Source organism: Canis lupus, chromosome 16, assembly GCF_003254725.2.
Source record: "Canis lupus dingo isolate Sandy chromosome 16, ASM325472v2, whole genome shotgun sequence".
Lineage (NCBI taxonomy): Eukaryota > Metazoa > Chordata > Mammalia > Carnivora > Canidae > Canis > Canis lupus.
The window spans coordinates 18,586,522-18,611,409 of record NC_064258.1 but is presented as its reverse complement, the minus strand read 5'-3'; the positions used below and the strand labels follow the sequence as shown (position 1 = coordinate 18,611,409).

General features: G+C 46.3%; 1 protein-coding gene and 1 long non-coding RNA gene across 10 annotated transcripts in view; both read right to left on the bottom strand.

Annotated features, from left to right (window-relative positions):
* Window positions 1–24,888, bottom strand: part of DPP6 (dipeptidyl peptidase like 6) — an 829,290-nt gene that overhangs the window by 417,883 nt on the left and 386,519 nt on the right. The gene's annotated exons all lie outside the window — the stretch shown is intronic.
* LOC112663272 (uncharacterized) overlaps window positions 1–24,888 on the bottom strand; it is a 105,177-nt gene that overhangs the window by 54,086 nt on the left and 26,203 nt on the right. The gene's annotated exons all lie outside the window — the stretch shown is intronic.

Genomic DNA, 24,888 nt, shown 5'->3' with positions numbered 1-24,888 from the left:
AACAAAAGTTTACTATAAAAAAACCAGACTTTTGGCTTTGGGATTCAAAAGGAAATTAATACTTAAGAAGCCTGCAACAACTGTTTATATATTTTTTTTTACAAATTTGTGCTTTTCAAATTGTTAGAGGCAATCAAATTAGAAATGCCAGAAATGTGAATACAGAAATAATTCGTCAGAGTCTTTGGGGGAGAGCCCAGCTTGTAGGCTTAAAATAAAAGAAAAAAACTTCTCGAACTTGGTAAATGATGCAGTCCAAAATCACACATACTGTGGACATGGGCACAACATATTTTTCTTTTTATCACAACGTGGCTCAGTGTCAATAAAACAGAACACTAGTGGAGCTGTGGCTGATGCTGGCGTCCCTTTCAGAGAGGAGCCTCCAGATCCCCGTCCATGTCTGTCACTACCTGTCACCTGGGCTAACCCTGAGAAACCACTGACAGGATCCACCATGTGAGGCAGTTCCTGGCTCTCCATCCCTTGTACGGACCTCTGGGAAACCTCCTTCTTTGAGGTTTTGTGTGCTCACTGAGGAAAGAAGAGTCCTCTTGGAACAGGACATAGAAGAGGGTCTATCACACAGAAGAGCGGCTCAGGCAAAATTACAAAATCAGAAAGCTTTCCACACACAAACTTCCTGTAAATTGATCTGACAATTTCATCATACAACTCGGTTCCTAAAGACAATTCTGGGACACTTTTAAGGCTGCGCAGGGATTGAGTTATATTGAGACTCAAGTAAAACTGAGTTATCTTGATGACTGGGAAGTCACAGCTGCTTTCCGTTCTCCCAACTTTCTTTTTTTCCCCGCCCTGTGACCATTTCAGTAGGTTCTTCTCCATCCAATTCCCCAGTTCCTTAACCTCCCATTCAAGAAACCTACTGATCTAAACAATCTTAATGAGGTCATTCATCCTGAGGCATGATTGCCACCTGAGTCACACATCAGGATTACCTGGGTCTGGAGGCAGCTTTTCAAATGAGCAGTGCATGAATCCTGCCCCAGACCAATGAAATAAGGCTCTCTGTGGAGAGGAACCAGCACCTGCATTTTCAAAAGTTCTCTCCACAATTTTACTGTGCATCCAAAGTTGAGAACCATGTCCTGTGGGCGATGCAACCTGTCACTGGATGTAATACAATTCTACAAAGAGGCTAAGGCACAGAATCAGCGTGGAGCTGGGGAAAGACTCCTCCCATCAGGGAAGCCACGGGAGAGGTACGTGGTAGGAGCAGTAGGGACTCTCTCCCGGCATCCCCTGGTCCTGGAACGTTTGCCACAGCCCCTACTTCCTTGCACACTGTCCTTTTCCTGATTCACGGCCTAACAGGGTGTGCGTTTCCCTCAGTGCACACACACTTATGGCCTGAGCTGCATGACCATTTTGCTCAGAGCCAGGCTCTGGTCCAGCTGATAAGCCAGGACAGGACGGCAGCCCCGGGTACTGGACGAGAGTCTCTGAGTCCTGCCAGGAACACAGGAGCACGCACGCTTACCCCAGGGGACAGAGAAACACTGCCTTTCCCCACTTCCCCACATTCATGGCAGTAAATGTGAACAGCGAGGCTGCTGGAGCAATTAGGGAATCCAAGCTGTGAATTCTGTGCAATCAGTGAACTCTGAGCATTTATGGGCCATGCTCTGTTCCAATTTGATGTGAACCCCGTAGTAACATGTTTTCATTTTATTAGATCTCGTTGCACATGAAAAGTGATTTATCTCTCCCCAGAAAGTATGACACAATAGAGTGGTCTCTCTGGGGTTTTTTGTTTCTTAGCTTCGACCAAAGGTATGTGTAGACCACTCCTTGCCCTATGGATTTTATAGGCTCTGCTAGATCCATGAGACATCTTCTGTTCTTTGGTGCAGGTACTATAGTTTACTTTGGTTTTGTTCCTTTTTTCCTTTTGGGGGGAGCCTGGCCATGTAGCTTGGCAAACCCCCGGCATGCCATGGCATTGCAGAGCATGCCATGCTCTGATACCGGGCATGCCCTTTAATTCCATGTGGTTTCACACGAATCTATGGCATAACTAATCCCTGAATTAACCTGTTTCCTGAAACAACATAAGTTCAGTTGCTTTCTCTCAGCCTGACTCTGTGCCAAATGACAGGCCACTCATTTAGTCCAGTTCAACTAATTATTTGGTTGTTCAAAGCCACTGTAATTCATAGACAGAACATTCCTGTTTCTATTTTCTCACACAGGTAGACTCATCGAGTGGCCTCTGATTGAGAACACCACGCTGGGGTGAAGACATAATTGAGAGAAGCCTGTCCTGTGACGTCCTTCATCCTGTCAGAGTGGGGGACACACAGCTGACCTTCTACTGTGACCAGGCTCAGGGAAGAGGGAAGCAGCTCCATGGAGGACACTCCACTCCCATCCTGCTTTTCTTTAGTTTGTTGGCACAGCCTGGTGAGCGTCCTCAGGTTTACAGAGTACAGACCATGAATCTCATGCTCATAAATAAGTTGGGTAATTCAAGGACTAGAAAGATGATACTGGGCTCACAGGTCACTATCCAAATGACTTGGGCTGAACCACGGTTTCTCAGGTTAAGTATGTGTGTCCTGCATCCTGAGTGTGTCTCTGTGCATGTGCACCTGTCCCTAAGAGACCAACAGTCAGAGGCTGAAGGTGGAGATGGAAGCATGATCCATGTGAATATGGGGAACTTCAAATTATGCTCTGGATCATTTATTTTTCTTAAGGCTGAAGACAATAAACTTTGCTCAAAGTTTACACCTATGATTAGTCTGATTTGTTTGTATTTATTAGTTATATTGCTATTTCCTGATCAGTCTTTAAGGTGAGGAAGTGACTTCGAAGAAGGACCAGGTGCACAGGGAGTCCACAGACTGCTCAATTCCCAAGCACAGGGCTCAGGAGATACAGCAGCACCCTGTCTGCCCAAACTCCCTGCTTGCCAGCTTGTTAAAGAAGAGTTATATTTTTAAAGCAAGTACACATCCACGGAATTAATAACATTTAAAAATATTAAAATCAAGCAGGGAAAAAAATGGTTACAAGAAGGCACAAGATAGCTACAATTTAAAATGTGTAATAAACAGACTAAATAAGGTATAATAATTTGTAGTAACTCAATGGTAGGAAAACATGTTAGCTAAACAAATATGCTCAACAGTTAAAATGGAAGCACTCAGTAAATCTAGCTAACATGCAGTTTTAAAAAACAGACAGTTATTTTAAAAACAAATAAGCAAACCAACAGATAGACCCCACAGTCACACAGACTCCGTGGTCACAGGTACAGGCCCAGATGAGAAATGATCAATGTAGGGAGCCATGGGCAAGGACTGCTCCCCCATCTTCTCCCTCAAGACATGCAAACCTACCACTTACCCGAAGTCCTCAACTTGAAGGCTCCCCCAACCCCAACATTTGTTTTTTTACCTCCTTATAAGTGAACAGTTCAGTCATTCAACTGTTTCCTTCAGCAATTTCCCTAAACACGAAAAGCAACACCCCACCCTCCCTTGGAGAATTCAGCATCCACCGGAATGAAATTGCCATAAAACAACAACAACAACAACAACAACAACAACAAAACCACACACACACAAAAAACCCTCCTAATCCAGAAACCCATAGCTCCCATTTAATACTGAGTAGTTTCGTAACAAACACAGTTCTTCTTAATCTCAAATATATTCAAAAGGCTAAACAGCCCAGAGCATCAGTTCACAGCCAGCTCTCAAGAAGCTCCTGTGGCCAGCTTCTCAACCTTGGCTGCACACCAGAACCACCTGCAGAGCTCAGGAAATCCTTGATGTGTCGGACTCCCTCCAGTACAGTATGGGAGCAGGGAGGACTCAGCCCTCAATCTTCTGGAAGCTTCTCTGGTGATGCTGATGTGCAGCCGAGATGGATCACCATGGCCTTGGATCAGGGACCACAAAGATCATGTACACAGGAACCACCCCGTATATCCCACCAACATGCAGTGCTGATGGGTGGTCAGGGCTGGGGGCCGGGTCTCCGGTCTGCACTACAGAGGAGTTCCAACTGATGCTCTTGCTGCTGGTCAGTAGATAATGCTGTGAGTATCCAACTGGGGCGCCTTTGACCAGTCATCTCACCAGAACAGCCCCTGGTGCAGAGGAGAGTGAAGCTGGCTCAAGGCACCTCTGTTCTTTGGTGAGTAGGGAGGCATATGTCTTCTTTGCATCAAATGCCAAATAATAATAGCAAATAATTTGGAAATCGATCCTGTGTTCCCCTGGCTCAAGTCCCAGTGCAGGGAGCCCATCCTCAGGGTTCCTGAGAGATGCTGTCTGGCTTCTTCCTAAACTAAGCCTCAGACACTGTCTTGAGGTCTGTGCAGCCCATGGCTCTCAGATTGATGCCAGTCTGTCTGGGACTGCTACTGAGGTCAAAACACCAAGCAAGGATAACGCTGAGTTAGTTCACATGCTTCTGAAAAACTATCACATCACATCCTGTGACTCTTCTCTGCACCCTTCAGCTGCTCCTCACCCATCCCAGATCTAGCGTTCATCTCCCAGGAACCAGTGGCTTCTGATTGCCAAGGCTCCCCACCAAACACAGCCCTCCAGGTGTGAGACAATCACTGCAGCATGCATCAAGGCAGGAAACCATGGTGCAAAGGTTAGGAGCCCTGGAGAAGAACTGAGTAGGTTCAGAATCCAGCACCACGCCTGGCACCCTCTATGATGGGGCAAGTTGCCTGAGCCACCTCTTTTACTCATCTATTAATCAGGTTAATAATAGCACCTGGTTTGTAGAAATGTGTGTGGATTAAATGAGTTCATGCAGGTGAGTATATGTCCAAGGACCTGCCATATCACGGTGAATAAATCAGCAGAAATTTAAAAATAGCTAACCATGCAAATATTAACTAATATTAATTAATTTGAGGTAATTAAGTAAAAACACCTATTTATTGCAGTTTCTGAAGTTATGTCTCAAGATTGACCCATTTGAAGCACGAGGTCAGCTAAGATTCCACATCTTCCTGTTTGTTTTGTGAGCAGGCTCTCTCAAGGTCTCTCTGCTCAGGTGTTTTTCAAATTGCTTTCTTTTTAAAATCTACATGAAAGATTAATTTATCCTTGGTGAATTTTTACCTGGTTGAATTTGATATCCATCCCACATGCGTGTCATAATGCAAACAATGCAACACGACTTTATAGGTCCTTTATAGGACTTTACATGTCCTCACAAAGACAGGCAGGAAGAACCCTGGAAGGTACTTGCACCTCACCCTCACCTTCTGATAGAGCCATTCCAGAAACCATGAAGAATAAATACACTTCATTTGGTGTCTTAAAGCAGATGGCATGGCAGCATCTTGTTACTTGGCTGGTTATCATGATCAAACACAAGTATTAGATCCCACCCTGGCACCTGGCATCCCATCAGATAACTCTGTACAAGAGGCACAACCAAAGGGTCTCAATATGCCACTGCCCACGGCATCCAGCATCTCATACATGGGGAGTCTTCTATCTCACGCAGGAAAATTTCCATGCATGGCAAAGGCAGATCCAGCCCAGACCGTCAGTGCTGGATTCCTGGCAGGAGCCGATGATAATTATACTGCTTACTTACTTCCTTACTGTGATTTTCAAGCCTCATACTAACTCTACTTGTTTATGTTATATGATTTAATTTTTCTGGAATACGGTCATAAATCACACATGCTGGTTGCTAAGAAAACAACTCACTATTAGGTCTTGCTATTTATAAACAGGGCAAGAATTGTCTACAGGGCTTTCAGCTTCTGAATATAGAGCTGCACCACCTGGCATGGCATGTGAAGACCAGCTGGAAAACACCAAACCAAGGTGTTTTCGGAGGTGTCGACACATCGTGTGACCTATTCTATTCAGGTCCATCCTAGATTGGTTCTCAGTTCTTACGAATCTCTGTTTCTAAAAGATCATCTTGTCCTGGTTTGGAGCAAGCTGGACTCAGAAACAGGGATGTACCTGGGCCTGAATTTGGCACTGTAAAATGAAGAAACTAAAGGAAGCCATTTAAGATTTTGGATCAAAGTATAGAGATGTGAGAGATGAACGGGGCTTGGAATTGGGGGTCTGTAGGTGGCCCCACTTCCCCACAAACACCATGGACAAGAGCCCCCTGAAAGCTCCCTATGCAGAGCATGATCTAGGGCACCCCAGTAATATTTCAGTGATAAGTAAAGTGAATGTACTCCACTGTTCCAACTGCTGAATGGCAGCCTGCAAGTAGATCCATGCCAGCTTCAATTCCCAAAGAAGTAGGAAAGAGAGGATCATTATTGGCACAATACAATGAGCCAGGAAGTGTCCAATGTCTAAGTCTTACATCTTGAAGCCAAGCCACATTCAGAAAACAGTTTCCCCTGCACAGAGCCCTTCTGTAGGCAGCTGTTATGTCATCTCCACAAGCCCAAGGAAGACATTCCTACTTTCTGCACCTTCCTGCAGTTTGGGACATTCTAGGTTTAAGGCCAGCATTTATGTTCTTGAGAAGCCTTCCATATTTAGCTGCCACAGGAGCTTTAGTACCTACTTATCTGAGCTTTACTGTTTTCACCTGTCAGGGTTGGGAATGCTGGCCCTGGAGTTAGATTTCCTCGGGTCATATCCAGGCTCTACCAACTTACTAGTTACTGGCTAATATCTCTGGGTTTACCCTTTCATAAAACAGTCTCTAAAAATAGGTGCTCAGTAAATGTTACCTGCCATTTTTACGATCAATAACCTAATTATAGAGTCTATACGTGAAACTTTTTTTGCTGATCTCAAGAAATATTCCATGGTTGTAAGAATGTGGGATGTAAATAGGCAGGTAATTAATGTCCTTGGTAATGAATTCCACACAGGAAAAGGTATAATTCATACTGTGTTTATGATTCCAAGTACAAAACGATTATTTGGCACCACCATTCTCAGTAAACTTTCTTTGAGTTTATCCAGCCCACCTCTAACAACCCCTGTGTCTGGGGGAAGTGCCTCCCGTACTTTATCCCACAGAGTTCTGTTCTTACCTATATATTAATGGTTCATGTACTTATTTATTCATGAACACATTCATTCCCTCAACAAATAATCTGGAAAGCTTACTATGCCAGGTGTTGCTCCAGGTGCTTGGAATAGCTCAGTGGAACAAAGGGACAGCAAAAGACAAAACCAGCCCTGTAGGAGCTGGTGGGCCAGTGAGCAGAGACAGTGGAGACAGACTCCAATGTCAGTTGGAGCCAGTGAGTGCTCTAAAGAGTGAGAAGGAGGAATAGAGGAATAGAGGTCCTAGAGTTGAGGGAGGAAGAGGAGGGCACAGCTCGGTAGGTAGAGCTTCAAGAGAAATAATATTCAAGTGCATATGCACATGCGCACACGCACACATGGGTGTTAACAGTTCACAAACTGAGATGGTTAGAAAAATACACGCATCAAAGGATCAAAGGATAAAAGTTATTGAAAACTTGATCAAGTCTTAAGAATGGATCTGCAGAATTCATGAGGCCACTGTAAGATCCTGATCGCCCATGGGGTACCTTGCCCTTCATTGCTCTGGTCCAGGATGTTGGACCCACCAAGTCAGCCAACCTGCACACCTCACACTATCAATAGAGATGAGCTGACCTACAAACACTTACTGTTTGTGGTGAAGAAAGTTAAAGGACAAGGGGTGTCAGAGTCCAGAGCAATTACCATTAACTTCAAAACAGTCAAAGCCCACAACCATTATTGAGGTGCTCAGTAGAAACCTGTCTGTCCGAGAGACAACACCACCATTAGTGAAGAGTAACAAAGACAACTTGCAATGAATGTTCTAAAGCTGCTCTGGTGACTTCCCATCCCTCCTACCATTCCTCAGAAATAGAACACTTTCAAATCAGGTAATGAAAATCTAATAGTCCACCTGCTATGAGTTGCCCCAAGCCTGAATGCATTACAGAGAAAAGAAGTTTATTTTCTGCCATTTTCAAGAGAGGATATAAAAGGCAACATTTATTGACCTCACCAAAGCCTTTGATGCAATTAACAGCAATTTGGCTGGAATAAAACTGCATGCAATTGACCTTACTTCATTAGTTTGAAAATTATTTTACAAATGGAGAGCAAAGTGCTGTAATTTAACAGATGAACTACGATAGCTGATTAAATGAATCTTACTTCAATTCCGACAAACCCGGACTACTTTCTAAAGATAACGCATTAATGAAAGAGGCACTGTACATGTTTGGTATAAGATCAAGGAGAGCTAATGTGGCTTTTAAATTTTAATTTTAGATGAATTTTTTCTTTTGCTTTAACCTCCTGTTTTACATATTAAGGTCTGACATTCACTGTTCATTGTTCATTTAAAATATACAGTGAGGATGATAAAATGCAGCATTAGAATGCTTTCATTTTTACAATGATTTTTCCATTAAATAATACGTCTGAGTGAAACTTTAGCTCAATAAACTTTATTTTTTTAACTCTCAAAATACAAGGTGCTAATGTAGTAGCAAAAAATTTCAACAAAATTTGCTAAGCAACTTCCACTGTTTATATTCTTTCTGATTTTTAATTATTTTTTATTTTATGCACCTTGAGTCTTACATTAATTCAACCAAAATGACTCTCAGCAAGATGTGATGTGGTGCAAAAACATCTGCAGGAATATGTGCATACATTATCAAGAGAAGACTATCTTTTTGTTTTAAAAGCTATAATTTACAAAATGATGAAGTCTCTGGGATTCAGTTACATTTCATGTCTTAGATTTAGCTGGCATGGTCTGACCATTGAAAGAAGTGGCCTCATAAGTTCTAATTTTTAAAGTAACCAGAAAAGACAGAAGTTCCTTACAAAAATCATCAGCCATCAAATCAACTAGTTAAGCATTTAGTTTGTCACTATGTGGTTACAAACCATAAGGATAAGGAGGCAAATCCAAATTTCCTCTTACCATAAGGAAAAATAAAATCACAAGCCACATGAAATATTACGTTTTAAATTCAGACAAAGAAAATGCAAAGTCAATACAAAATCAGTCTCAATTGTATTTCCATTTCAGTAATATAAACAAATAGAAGGTGAACAGAAAGAGAAATGAAATGGAAAAAGATAGAAAACCAAAAGAATAGAAGCAAGTATATTAACATCACAACCCGTAAGTGCTTAGGAATCAACTTCATAAAAATGTGCAGGTTCTCTACACAGAGAACTTTAAAGTGTTATTAAAAAAATAAAGTGTTATTCAGAGAAATGAAAGATATAAATAAATGAAGAAGTATATCACATTCATGGATTAGAAGTTTTTATACCGTAAACGTGTCAATTCTCATCAGTTTCATCTACTATAGATAGAACATAATCTCAACCCTAAGTCCCAACCACGTGTATGCACATGCCTGCACACCGTGTGAAGTTCAACACGTTCATTCTAAAATTTTTATGAGAATGTAAAGAGTGAAGAGTAGTAAATACAGTCTTGAGGATGGTTTCCGAAGCACTTAAACCATTAGTTACGAAGATTTATTTTACAGGTGTAGGAATCTAAACAGTGTAACTTCAGCCTGAGAATAAACACATAAACCAGTGGAACTGAAAGCTCAGAAACAGCCTCGTGTCTCCTAAACTTTAATAAGGGCGTCACGGTCCTGTTGTGGGGGAAATGATGGTGTTGCCACATCATGATGCTGGATTAACTCAGCACCCACGTGGAAATATCAGGAACCATGACTTCTACCTCACATCACACCCTGGGTCCCTCACAGACCTCTGTGTTGAACATACATAATCAATCTCCTGGACAATAATCATAGGAAATAGTTTCATGACCTTGAATAAGGCAAGTGTTTCATTAAACAATAACAGAAAGAAAACACCCCACAAAAAGCAAAGTTTAACAAATCAGACTTCATCAAAATTTTAAAATTCTGTTCTTCAAAAGACACTCATGAGAAACACTGTGTGGGAAGGCAAGGTATCTGTAATCACACGACTAATGACGTGAGCATATAAAGAATTTCTACAAATCATCAGGTGGGGTGAGAGTGTTAGACAGCCCAATGCAACAAAAATGGTCAACAAATGTGCACAGGTACTTGAGGAAGGACGGTATCCAAAATAGACTACAGATATTTGAAAAGGTGCTGGGGCATATTAGCCATGAGAGAAACGGAAATTGAAATGACATTACAGTCCCATTACACACCCACCAGAATGTCAAAGACAACCACAACCACAACCCAACCTGAACCACCGCAAGCACTGACCAGGAGAGGACGTGACAAAATGTGTTCCTGCTGCTGGGAGTGCAAACTGGCAGGAGGACTTAGGAAAAATCCCTGGCAACTTCATACCCAGAGCTTGCAAATCTCCATAGAAATGCATATGTTTGTGCACCGACATATTGTGCAATGACGTTCATGGCATGGTACAGAAGAAACAAGTTTGGAAACAACAGGAACGTCCGCCAACAGGATGTCTGCGACAGAAGGAGGAACAAACAGTGCTGCGTTCATACGCTGACACGCTTCGCAGAAATGTGAGTGGACTCCTGGTACCTGGGAAAGGAGTCTCTCAGTTGTGATTTTGAGCCAAGTAAATTTGACACAAAGAATAGGTATTTCACAATTGCATTTATAGCAAGCTCAAAAGCGAGCAAAAACAAATGGATGGCGAAAGAGGTCAGAGTGCCAACTGCCTTTGGGAGAAGTGACTTTAGTGAAATCCTAGCTAGGAATATGCAGAGGGCGGCTGGAAGGGGTCAGGGAAGCAGGCAGGAAAGCTCTGGAGCTGTTGCGGCAGCGGGGCCAAACCAGGGGCGGCTGGACCAGGGATCTGGGGGTGAGGACAACGCCCAGCTCACAGGGCTTGGCAATAAATGGCAAAACGTACCCCAAACACCTAGCAGTGCCTGTCATGTGACACATCCAAGAAATGCTGGCTGATACGATTCCTGGACTGGGAACGGTGGAGATGACCAGGAACGGAAGCGGGAAGCCGCTCTGCTGGACACGCAAGTGTTCCCAGCACCTGGCTAGGGAAGGAGGTGCAGGAGGAGGGTTCAGGTGGCTGCCCACGAGCATGCCTGGGAAGGTACCTGCACAGGAGTGAATGTGGCACGGCTGATTTCATCCCACTTTATTGATCGCAAGGAGCCAGGACTGGTGTGCAGAGACACAGACTGGCTTACTTATTGCTTTGAATCCCCGGTGCTTCCCACAGCGCTCCACACATGGCTGGGGCTTAATAAATACACTGCGGCAAGTGGAATAATCCCTCTCTCCCCCACGGACTTCACTGGAAAATCCCCCTTGGACACCGAAGGTGCAACAGAATGAGCGAGGAAACGCAACAATGAAACTTTTCTAAAAAAGGGGATTTTCTTTGCAGAGGCCTTGCAACAATAGCATATTACTTGTGTTCTGGGAGCGAGAGATTTGCCTGTCATTTTCATATAAAGCTCGCAGTCCTCCAGCTTAATTTTAACTGCAGGCTTCCTGCCCCTAAATCAGCGTTAGTGTCAGAGTCGTCTGTTCTGTGCGGGAGGCCTATTGTGCGTGTGCGGCACAGAATCATCTTTCCTTTGGCTGGAGTTCAATTTGAACAGGTTAGATGGCTGGTGTGTTTTGTCTTCTACATTAAAGACCCTGTAATCAGACCTGGGCCCGATCAAAAGGCCTGTCCATTTGTCAGAAGAAACACACAGAAAAAAATGTAAAAGGTGCCCCCCACCCCACCCCAATCACTCGGTTCCCTGATCAGATTAGAATAATGGGTTGGCTCCTTGATGCCGGAGATAAATGCAGTGTGCTCATGCTCTCCGATGCCCTTCCGTGTCCCACAGGGTCATTATTCTGGCTCTTGATATACTGGGCACATCCACTTGAAGGCAGGTGTAGCTTTCCTTCTACATCAATCAAAAAATTCGGCGTACATGCAGTCCAACTCTTGTTACAAGGAAATAACTGCACTTTTAACTGAGGAAGGAAAAAAAAGAAACTGTCCTAAAAGCTTTGCTGAATATACTATGCGGCAGATCCCAGCCTGTTGCGTTTAACACTACTCTTCTACCTTTACGTGGAACTAGATCACCCGAGGATCTTGGCTCAGTAAGCTGAGTGGGGGTGGGCGGCTGAGATGCTGCAGGTTTGAAGCATGTGGTGATGCTGGTGCCACTGGCCCAGGGACAGGGCTGCAGGGCACACGTCTGAGCATCTCTCTGGAGACCCACATTCCTGACGTTGTTGGTAGATTTTACATTTAAAGATGAAATTAATGGAGGCAAGAAGGATGCTGTTCAGCCCTCTGGTTCTTGAAATGAAAACAAAAAGCAAAAGTCTCTCTTCCTGTTAACCCCCTAAATCAGCCCACAGACATCCAAATTTTAAAGAACAAATGGAGGCGGATGGCAGCCTTCCTCTCTGACTGATTTCCCCACTTGGGTCGGGGCGGTTCTGTGGGAACAGAGGCTAGAGCTGTGGACAGGGGCGCCCAGAGAGCAGGTGGGATCAGCAGGCTGTGGGCCGGTGCCATCACTCCTAACCCCACATCCAGCTGGCACGGCCTGAAGCGCCCCACACCAGGGCACCCACCAGGGCCCAGGTGAGACACCGCCCAGCCCCCTCCATTCTTGAGACACATGGGGCTCAGCCATCGCAAAGAATGTAGACCCAGTGGGTGAGCAAACACAGATGCTGCAGTCACACCTGGGTTCAGATCCTGGAGGTTACCACTTAACATCTGTGGGGACAGGCCCCCCTTCTGATTTCAATCCTGCCATCAGCAGGGCTCTGATGGTCAGCTCTGAGCTAAAGGCCAGACCCCTCAGACCCAAGGAGGTTGCCAATGAGCCCCACTTCTCTGTGAAATAACTAATAATGTTAGTAGCTAAGAACTTTAATTCTCCATCCTGAAGTGTGGGGTCAGAGCCTGGAGCAGACATCCCTAGTCCTGGGAGTGAGAATGAGATGGTGGTAGAGGTGAAGGAAGGGAGGTGTGGCTAGGGCGAGCAGGGTCCATCCTTCTTCCAGGCCTCAGCTCCGAAGGGTTAGCAGGGTGCACTGCTCAGGCCTGGACCTTCAAGCCGCAGAGCAGTGACCCCACCCCACGGGGCACCTGCTTCATATTCCCTAGGGGAAGTCACCTCATGTGGTCTGGAGCCTGGGGCCATGGCTGTTTCTGTCATAGGGCTCATCTCCCTGAGTCCCCTGCTGCATCCGCCTGTCCTCCCCAGGGCAGAGGTGGTGTCTCACTCAACCCAGCAACCCCAGAACCACCTTGTATTTACAGTTAAGTATCAAGACCCGCTTGCCAAGGGGACCTGGACGCAGCTCTTGCCAGCTTCCTGACTCAAAGAGCTGTCCATGTAAAAGGTCCATAAATAAGCCCTAAAACTGTTTTTGTTTTTAATTCTGCTTACAGAATAAATGGCCAGAACTCTACTTCTGACCTTTACCAATACACATGTTTTCAGCTCTTGTGCTCTGAGAGGGAGGAAGCTTTGCAGAGGGCCTTTGAAGTGTCAACGCCATATAAGGCATCATTCAGAGGAGCGCGCTGACTCTGAGGGATACAGCTGTAAGTCACACATGCTGAGCACATTATGAGAAGTTTATTATTTTCTAAAAACCGTATCTTCCACATCAATCTTCTGGAGACAGCGCATAAACACAATTCCAATTTTACTATGGCTCTGACAACTCACAGCTTAGCATACCAAGCCCATATTAAGGCAATCGTGCCTGTAAATTGAGTACTTGTGGGCTGCACTGGAGACCAACATCTCTCTACCTGACATCAGAGAGGAACAAACAAAGATACCTCCCCCCCCCCCCCCAGCGTTGTCTTCCTCCTGGTTGGCTTCGGTCTCAGGGCATGTTTCCCAAGTCATGTCCACTGTCTGCTGGACACTGTGCGTTCCCATCCTCCGCCAGCTTAGAAGATGGTATTAATGAGGTGTACTCTCTGTCCTGAGCGGAGGAGGACACTCCTCACACCATTGCCTCACTGTCACTTACTGGACAATGACATTCTCCTACAGCGCTGGAAAAATATGGCAGAGAGCAGGTGGCCTGTATGGTCACTGGCATCCAAAGAACGGGCTCCATTAGTTAACTCATCACCACCCCATTACTCGTATACCCATAGCGCCATCCGGCCACGGGGTGGAATAAACAGGAAGCAGGGTGGAGGACACAAGCATGCCAAGGGCTGGAGGAGAGGCGCAGCAGAGGAGGGGGCAAAGGTTTGCTTCCAGAAGCTGCTCCAGAAGCTTTAACTCATCAAGAACGTTGTCCCTTAACATCTCCAGCTCTGCAATTTTTAGGAATATTGCCAGGAGTCGTTCTTCTGGAGAACTTCCGATTTCGCCAGACAACTCTGCAGAGAAGAGTGAGGACCACAAAACGTGGCGATCTGGCACCCGAGTCTTCGGGAGATCAACCTGCCCTGTGTGTCTCTTTCATCTGCCGCCTCCTGTGAGTCTAAAATGATGTGTGTTTCTTTTTTTTTTTTTTAATTTTTATTTATTTATGATAGTCACACAGAGAGAGAGGCAGAGAGAGAAGCAGGCTCCATGCACCGGGAGCCTGACGTGGGATTCGATCCCGGGTCTCCAGGACCGTGCCCTGGGCCAAAGGCAGGCGCCAAACCACTGCGCCACCCAGGGATCCCTCTTTTTTTTTTTTTAATTTGCTTTGGGTTCGTACCAATGATACCTTCCTTTAAATAATTGACTATTTCACGGCTTACGTTCTACTTTAATCATGCAGGGTGTTCAGTGAGAATGAAAAATTATATTTGAAACCCCAGGCCTGGGAAGTGGAGTCTCAGATTTAATTAAGACTTTCATTTCTTTATAGATTTTGATTGAAACCTGCAATGCTTTTTAAAAACAGTATTTTAGTCCAATTATATGTGTCCATATCGCTTGGCTATTGGCAGGTCTGCCATTCTAAGGAAGGAAATCTTCCCTGTCTCAAGAAGAGCATCCTACACCTTTCAGATCACTTAACATAGGCTTCTTTCTACTTCCGGCACCTCGCAAGGGGAGATGATTTCATTATGCTACCTGAGTTGTGTTGTGGATGCCTCCCGTGTAAATGGCACCTGCCAGGAGAAGGCGGAGGCATCAGCATGTGTGGGTGAGGACGGAGGGATGGGGTGTGCTAGACCCTCCCCTGCCTTCCACCGCGTTCACGGCCAGGTCTCCAAACCCTAAAAAGGCACCACCACCGAAACCGGGCCCAAGCAACAGCGAGCCACCGAGAGGCTTCCCAAAGGGGCTCAGGGTCCCCCCCCCAGCCCATCTGCCCCAGGGGGCTTAGTGAGGATGCCTGGGTCTCCATGAGGGCGCCAGGATGATTGGCGGGGCGGCTCACTGAGCAAGTTGGCTCATCTCCCGATGACAGAAAGATGCCCCCAGGGAAAAAGAATCCACTTAGTCATGAACACACCCCATCCTTGTGTTATCGGGCTCCCTCCTCTCGGGCTCATAGTCCACGAACACCTGTTACCATTGTTCGGAAATACCCATTCTTCGAATGTTGCTCTCAGTTTGGCAACATTTGAATGGGACAAAATAAAAATGGTAATTTATTTCTAGCAATGCTCATGAAGAAGAGATGGGCATATTTATGTGTCTACAGACTAAACAACAAAACACTAATTAAGTAAACTTGGTTTTCCCTTTAATCAGACTTTCAGGTAATTAGCTGTCAGCTAAGATAAATTACAGTTTATTCCATTTTTATATGATGCTTTGGTCAAATAAAGATTATGCTTTAATGGCCAGATTTAGTTGCTAATTTTTCATGCATATGAAAGGATTTGTAAATACTAGCACTGAAATCTTTTAATGTTCTGAAAACTAATTTCTGCCTAAAACAGCACTCTTTAAACACAGTTTTATCCAAGGCTAGGGATTATCTGTCAGATACTTTTCATTTAATACACAACCATTCAGATTTTTAAAACCCCAGATCAAGATTATAGCCTGTGAATGCTTACCCAACCCCAGCCAAGACGGAAAGGTCCACGCCAGCCTCAGAGCATGTCCCCTGGACTCGGGCTTAATCAGGAGAAACGATGCAAATTCACTGGGTTTGGGCAAAGGCAACAATATGACTCGGATCAACACTACCAGGATAGTTTGGGTGGTGGAGACAAACGACTTTCAGTTACTCGAAATCCCAGAGTTGACATTTAAGGGGCCATCCCCAAGAGTCATTTGTTGTTTTGCATTAAAATAAATGACCCATGAGGCACAGTGACGCATTTAGAGCCTTCAGAGTGACTCTCCCGCCAGAGCTGGGCATGAGCTCCGTGCTCTGAGTGGTATGATTAACAGCATGGCAGCTTGGTGTCATGCCTCTTGGGGTCCCTCAGGACATAGGACATCTCCCCTTGGAAGTGTGCATGGGGTACGAGATGCTGGGAAGTTCTGTGTTTTGTTTCCACTCCGTGTATGAAGACCCAAGTGGTCTTCCCTTTATCCTTGGGAATCTGAGCTGCTCTCGCTGGGGGAAGAGGAAGACACACTTTATTTGCATTTAATTTCACCACGAGGAAGCGCAGAGCAGTTGGTAAACACGAAATGCATATGGAATTCTGATTCTCATCTGCGGTGAATTTACCACCGTGTCGGGAAGTGGGGAGGAAGGTTTTTTACCTCTCTGAGAAGAAGAGCTGGTGACAGAGGTCTCTCCCGGTGGAGAGAAGCAGCCCTCCCCACTCCCAAATTAAAGTATTTCTGTTTCAATTAAAAACTATGTCTCTTTCAACTCTTGGAAATTTCTTACGACACTGAGAAGGTATTTTGCTTGAACAGAAATGATGTAAAGTCAGTGTGGACCTGCTCTAAACAATCAGAATGTGTTTCTTCCTGCAGCAGTCAGGAATAGCAGGAAAAGCATGTGCGGGGCACTCAGACCCCCTGACTGAGGACACTCAGATCCCCTGACCTAGGACACTGGGACGCCCTGACTTAGGACACATGGACCCCCTGACTAAGGACACACAGACTTCCTGACCTAGGACACTGGGACCCTCTGACTTAGGATACATGGATCCCCTGACCTAGGACAGTGGGACCCCTTGACTTAGGACATTGACCTGATTTAGGACACATGGACACCCTGACTTAGGACACTGAGACCCCCTGACTTAGGACACACAGACCCCCTGACTTAGGATATGGATCTCCTGACTTAGCACACATGGACCCCCTGACCTAGGACACTGGGACCCCCTGATGCAGGAAACTTGGACCCCCTGACTGAGGACACTTGGATTCCCTGACATAGGACACTTGGACCCCCTGACTCAGGACATGGACCGCCTGACTCAGGACACTCACCCCCCGACTCAGGACACTCACCCCAGACACTTGGATCCCCTGATGTAGGACACTCGGACTCCCTGACTCAGGACACGGACCCCCTGACTCAAGACCCACTGGAAGGGGCTCATCGAGGGGCTCGGCTAGCTCCGTGGACACACACTGTGGAGTCCACAGGGGAAGGAAAGCACAGCTGGGTCTGTGTGGCAGAAGAAGGAACAGCAAAAAGCCCAGCAGTTTGGGAAATGTGGCAACACCGCTCAGGACTAAGAACACACCTGGGAGACCCAGGCCCACCTCTACCGGCACAGCTCAAGTGTCATCATCCAAAACGCAACAGGGTGTCCAACAAGTGGCTGCTCTGGACGATTTCTCCTTTATGTTTCTTTAGGTGCCAAAAATTAAGCACTTGACACATGCTCTATGATTTAATCCCTGCAATAACCCTTTGAAGTTGTTATTCATCTTTTACAAACAAGAAAAAGGAGATTATAGAGGTGCCAAGCAATCCACGCAAGGTTGGGCATCTCCTGTGCCTTGAAGCCGGGGTCCGGCCTGAGTCCTTTACCTTATACCACGCCCGGACAGCTGAGAGCAGGACTCATTTTAAAACCTTCCACTCACAGGAAATTAACTGAAGGCATTTACAAACTCCGTGTACCATTGAGAGAAGGGAGCTAACAGGTGGGAGGAAGAACACTGCACGCAGGCGAGCCAGGGAACGGGCAGTCAGGGGCGCAGGGAGTCACCTTCATGCAAATGCCTGGGGTTTGGGAAGAAGGGAAGATGGGACCAAGCACCAGGCATCGTCCCTCCTCCTGACCTTCCATTGATCTTCTTTTCTCTAGGGATGTCTGATTCTTTTAATAGACATTAGAAGGGGAAGCAGAGCCATTTATTTATGAAACCGCTCCCTGCAGGGGACACATCCACTGACACGAGAGAGACAACCCCACACAGACCCAGGGTGCCTCCAGGGCGGGCTGAGGCTGCACTGTTGCGGTGCCGGGCCATGAAGCAGCCTGTGTGCTTCTGAACGTGCTCTCCGATGAGGCGCATGTGCCTGGAGACAGCTTCTTGGAAGCTGGACCCACTATATATTAGCTATGTGCCTCCTGAGGAACTGGTATTCTCTGCCCGAGCCCTGGTCTTCTCACCAGTACCACCACTCGCTGCCAAGCATGTGGCACTGTAATGACCACGCCAGGTGACACACCAGGTCTTGCATTCAGGCAATCGGAAGCTGTAGTGCCCTCCCACTCTTAAGGGCATACAAACCTATTTCATTTTAGCCATTTACGTTCCCTTTGCTCCGATGCAAATGCACCGTGGTTGTTTTCAGCAAAGTTGAATGACCCGGTCATGTGTCAGATGATAGCAAGGTGAAGTTTGAACAGCTTGCTCCAAGTGAAAACACATCAATGCTGGCCACCTGATGGCCTCTAGCCCATGTTAGTTTCTTTACTAAGTGGATTTCTAGCTATCCTATGATAAGTACGTGCCCTCTCCGACGTCTGTTTTACCCTAAGACCGGACGGTGAACTGTTTGCCATCTCGGCACCAGCATCATCATGGCAGTGGTGCTACCCTCGACTTACAAGAAGCAGATGGTGATTATGCTGTCATGTGGCACCTCAATCTTGGAAGGAAAGACCTGGTTCAATTCCTTTATGGTTCCTTTAATCAAAACATTCACCATGCAGTTCTCAAAGGATTGAAAGATACAGAAGTTGCTAAGTGTTCACATCAATTTCTGGATAAGAAACATTGACTGCCCTGTCAACTCTCAGATATACTGGTTCACCTTCAGGAAGTGAATCTCGAAAGTAATGACTCTGCCTGTGGCTCCCAAAGATCCTCCCGCTTGTGGCTCCCAAAGACAGCACCCAGGGCTGGAGCCCACATCATCCCCACCTGAACCCTAGTGAACGCCACACCAGACACTGAAATGTTCCCCTTAACTCCCGAAGTGACTTCCTTTCTGACTCGACAACTGTTCTCGAGTATTTATATTCTAGAAGAAGGCACCAGGATTAGCTGGTCACTTTGGCAAGATCTGCGATGCCTGGAATTTGGAAATTAATGCGATTAAATGTCATGACGGGGAAAACGTTAAACACACACACCTCAAGACTAAACAAAGGAACAAGAAACTGAGTAGGAAACAGGACAGTTTTGCTACTTTGAAGTGATGCAGCTGCTTCCAGGAAAAAAGGGAAGGTGTCACGTGTGCGCTTTGGCAGGAGCGGAGAAGGTAAGTATACTGTGCCCTGGGGTCAAGGATGTCTTTCCATACTACCTTCCTCTGACTTTTTTCATCAGATCTTTGGAGAGAGAGTTTTCAAAAGGCACCTACAACTGAGGGTTTCATTTCTACAACCTGAATGAACAGAGTCCTCACAGTGATTCAATGCCCTGAGTCTCCTCCTCCATCTGGATCAGCCACCAAACCTGGAGAGGAGGACAGAGCCCGAGAACCTTCCCCAGCAGATGCTGGCATCCTGATGCAGAGCAAAACACATGGAGAAAAGATTCACATCTACCGTGTAACACCTTCACTGTCTAACCCCGTTATTTCAAAAAAGCAATTTAACATATTTTTGGTGTTTTCTAACTACTTAAAAGGGGGCTAGTGGCATTTATTAGAATTTAAAATGGAATTATATTTAAGTGTGATTTATTACTAGTAATAAAGAGCTTAAAAACAGTGTCTCTGCTCACAGCCATGAATTCATTCATTAGAGAATGCCATCTATATGCTTCCATAACGAGAAATGGAAGGAAGTCCAAATATCATAAGGGAAGGAAAGTGCTGTTTGAACAATCGTTAGCACGTACCCTCAGCCCCCAGGAGCAGAAGCCCCCTTTCTGCAGTGGACATGGGCTATACGCCGGATTTCAGGCTCATGCCCACATGTCCTAGCAAGAGAGACCACAAGCAAGACAGCTCACCGCCCGACCTTCACATCCCTTGGTGGCACGGTGGGTGTACTAACAGGAATAGAGATGTCTGTTGTGTTAATGAGGATACTGCGTCTAAAATGCTTGGCGAATGAACTGGCTCCTCCTATGTGATAAATACATGTCAGCAACATCACCCATACCTCTCCATTCAATACCTGGGAAATAAAGGGAAGTATTATTTAAAAGACGGCTTTATACCAAGAGACCACATGACAGCAGTTTGGGTCTTTAGGTGTTCAAAGGACAAGGAAATATACCACCTGAAAACCAGAGGGAGAAATTACTCACCACAGCTGGTGAACAGGCAACTTGAGTGAAGGTCAAGAAAATTAAAGACATTTCTGCAGGACGGCTGATGGCAGCACGTCAGAAGCTGGAAAAGGATCAGGACTGAACAGATCCAGATGGGCCTTTGGAGGCCAAGCTGACTGGCAAGGGTCTGGGGATTCCTGATTCATTTCATCGCTAAGTGGTTCACACATCACAATAGTTCACAGAAGATACGTAACAGCGATTAGAGAGTGCTAATTTCTGTCCCATTAAAGGCATTAGGACTTTGTTGCAGCTCTCTATCTAAAATAAATTAAAATCTACAGTACGTCCTTCTAAACCGCCAAATCCAGCATGTGATCTTCGCATATCAATCTTGATCAACGAAGACGGCTCCAAAGAGGATCTGATGTGGTGCTCAGAACGGTCAGCCGCTGACCACATAGCATAGGGCGAGCGTAACAGGTGCATTCCCAGGAAGTTAAAGCATTACGCCGTCGGCACAAAGAGGCTGGCTGCTTCTGTTTCAACTCATCAAATGTAAGGTTCCTAATCTACCATGATGAAAACAAATAGGAGCTCTTGGGTCAGAGAAACCACATGTCAAATGAGGACTGGAGTTGAGAGGATCTACTCGTATCGCTTCTTGGGCAAATTACTGCTGCGTTCCAACCGACTGTTAATGCAGAACATGTCTGTTGACAGCGGGAACTTGCGGGAAGTGAGGTTTTCCTATCCTGTGGGCCCTATAATTTATAAAGGCCACTTGGTAGCCACCAGTTCTGCTGAGAGGGCTGCGAAGTCCCCTCCCCCCGGGGACAGGCCACCAGCCATCCCCTCTCCCCCACTCCACATCCCTACCAACCAAACTACTGTATTGCAAATAAAGCAGGCTGCACCCCTGCTCTGCTGCCCCATCCTGCCGTCTGTCCCCACACCCTCCTTCCTTTCCCCGGAGATTCTGAATTAGTGGCATTTCCAATGCATAACACGTGCTGCTGAATAACATCTCAAAGAAGAAAAAGCAGCAGAATGTTTTATTAAACCACATTTTTGTACAGCCTATACATGTTCATCCTGCTGGCAGTGACCACCAAGGACCGACCCCACACAGCCCAACAATCAAGCACTTTTATTTACAAGGAAACAAATAATCTGGCTGTTCACACCCAGTCTGGTGCAAGTTTAGAAATGTGGAATTTAAATAGCAACTTCGGACGCTTACTAGCCCCGGGGAGACAGGTTGGCACTGGTCCTCAGCTAGAACAGTGAGGCCGGGCTGGGGAAGAAAGAACGATGGATGAATGCCACGATGGAAGAAGCAGGGCAGCGCCGCTGCTGCAAGAGTCCCCAAATGTTTGCTTTCAGATCATGTTCAGGAGGAAAAACAAGGCAAGTTTGAGAAGGGGGAGAGGCAGCGGTGCTGAATAAGTGTTAAAGGGGACATTGTGTGCGCGGCGTGGCTGTCCCGTGAGGTTCAATGGGCGGTCTGTTCGTCAAAGGGCCTGGACATTGCAGGGCGGTTGATGGCGAGGGAGGACCGTGGTCCTACTTTCTGATGGCAAAGGAAGAAATGACAGGATGAACCTGAGCACCCTTGCCCAAAGGGATATCCGCCAAGACAGGCACAGACATTCGCGCTAGCCCTGCCTGAGCTAACCAGACTCTGACAAGTTCATTGCCTCTTCTTCTTGCTCCTTTTCTTTTCTTCTCTGGGCTCGAATCATTTAGGTCCTACAACTGCCACTTTCACTTCATAGTGTACATTTGGATTTTTAAATTTCTCTGAATCATGGGTGACTCCTAGGTTTCTCTGAGATCATTTCTTTCTTCTCGAGGCTTCACTAAGGTTCATTATCCAATAGATATCTGCCTTCACAACAGGGAGAAGGCCCTCAGACGAATGCACTTCTCACATGCTGGAGAGAACCCTTGCAGATCATATGGTGGGCGGAAGTGTGGTGGCCTGGGGACTGCAGGACTCCCAGAGGGCGGCCTCTCAGGCCCAGTGGGGACCTGAATGTGGAATGACGGTTGTTAAAATAAAACTATGCTTCTAGAGTGCTTCAAAAAATGTAAAGCAACTTCAAATTTATCATCCACCTTTGTCTGTGACATCTTGGCAAGGAATGTCATCTTCTGAAGGAAACAATTTGGATCCAGGATAAAAATAAGCACAAGGCCATATGGAAAATATTTGCCAGAAGGCAGGACGAATATGTGCTTAGTAAGACACAGAGGCCGTGGCAGAGCCATCCAGATGCACCTGCCCTGGCCAGGCTGACACTGTGGGGCGAGGGCAGGACAGGTGGCACCATCTCAGGGGCACCCAACTAGGGTCCCCAGTTCTTCAGAGATCCTTCAGGGCAACAAACACACCCACCATCCAGCTGGCACTTAAAATTCTATAGTCTCTGCTTCCTCTCTGGACATCAGGCTTTGTCTCCACTGAAATGCAAACATCGCCGAAGTGGGTGACACCCCCGACCTTTACGCTTTGCGGGTAGGTTTCATGAGATCCTTTGCTGAGTGTGGGGCTTGGTGAGACCAGCCTGGGCGAGGTGGTGTGTGGCACGTGCCCCTGAGAGCTATCCAGATTCAGAAATGCTGGGCTGCTGCGGAACCAACCAGACCTACTTTACAACTAGTTATGGAGCCTGGTGGCCTGTGTCTGCCATGGGCACAGCACCATGCCCATGGCTAGCTTTTAGGAAATGGTTCTAAATGCTCAAATCCTGGGCCTCTGACTGGCTTCTTTTCTTTTCTTTTCTTTTCTTTTCTTTTCTTTTCTTTTCTTTTCTTTTCTTTTCTTTCTTTTTCTTTCTTTCTTTCTTTCTTTCTTTCTTTCTTTCTTTCTTTCTTTCTTTCTCTTTCTTTCTTCTTTCTTCTTTCTCTTTTTCTTTCTTGGTTGCAATACTGAAAACTACTCAGTAGCTTGCAATTCAAACTTCCACCTGGGTTTATTTTACCTTTATGTTTACAAAAAGAATAGGACCAGCCAGGGAGAGGACCAAAGAGGTGCTGCGCAGATGCGCGTGAATACAGGGTCCCGGCCTGGGCCATCTGTGCAAACCGGGGTCCTATGGCAGGAGACAGAAGAACCACTGACTTGGCCACAGGGCCTGACACTGCTCACAGCCAATTTTCCCTCCCCTGCCCCTTGCAGAAGTTAAGTTCAGGTTCACCTTTGAAATGAGGAGAACTGATGAATCAAGTAGTAGGAGTGATTCGCCTTTCTATGCCTGGGATATTCCGGAAGGAGATCTGAGGAGCTCTGGCATTTAACCTGACCCCGCCCCCTGGACCCACTCTGCAGTTAATAGCACGGGACACCCCCTGGGACCAAGTTATCGTCCTCCATGCCTTTTAATACCACTTGCTGCCAGTGGCTTCCCTGATGGAGGAAGCCACAGAGCCATCTTCGTAGGGCCCGTCAGTTGGAGTGGGCAGAGCATGGGCCCTCTGCAGGGCAGGCCTGCACCTGCCCGCCTCCCCACCTGCTGCTTTCCAAGCCTCTAGTCCATATATGCCATCCTCCAAGCCTCCCTGAGTCATCGGGCCCACAGGGTCTGGTCTTCCCCACAACTCAGAGGGATCCTGGCATTTAGTTTGAATCCTAAACACTCTGGAGGTAACTCTACACTCCATCTTGAATCGTACTCCAAAGTATAGAGTGGGACGAGATGGTCAATGGCTCTCAAAGATGCTGGTCACCCCCACAGCCCATGTTAGAGGACGGGGCAGGGTTCCCTGCAGCCCAGAGCAGCAGCACCCTTGGCCGCTCCCTCCTCCAGCATAGCTGTGGCACCTGCTAGTTTCCCGCTCACATCACATTTGTCATGGAAGCAACATGGCTAAGAGCCCTCCAGGCAGAATTGAAAAGGCATTTTGTAATTTTAGACACAGCACTTCCCAGAGCACCTGGGTGGCTCAGCAGTTGAGCATCTGCCTTCAGCTCAGGGCATGATCCTGGAGTCCTGGGATCGAGTCCCACATCCGGCTCCCCACAGGGAGCCTGCTTCTCCCTCTGCCTGTGTCTCTGCCTCTGTGTGTGTGTGTGTGTGTGTGTGTAAATAAATAAAATCTAAAAAAAAAAAAAAAAAGACAATTCCCATCATCCAAATGCAGTTCCACTTTGCTTGCCGAATCAAGCAAAAGGGCCAGGTTGCACATCACTTTGAATTCCTTCTAGATCTCTAAACTTGTTCTGCTGGAGAGGTATATAATGCTAGCTCCCTGTTGTATGAGCACACAGGTATGGATGCTCAGTTCATGCCTACCAAACTAAATCAGTTTGGACTAGAAAAACAAAACAAAAACAAAAAACCAAGC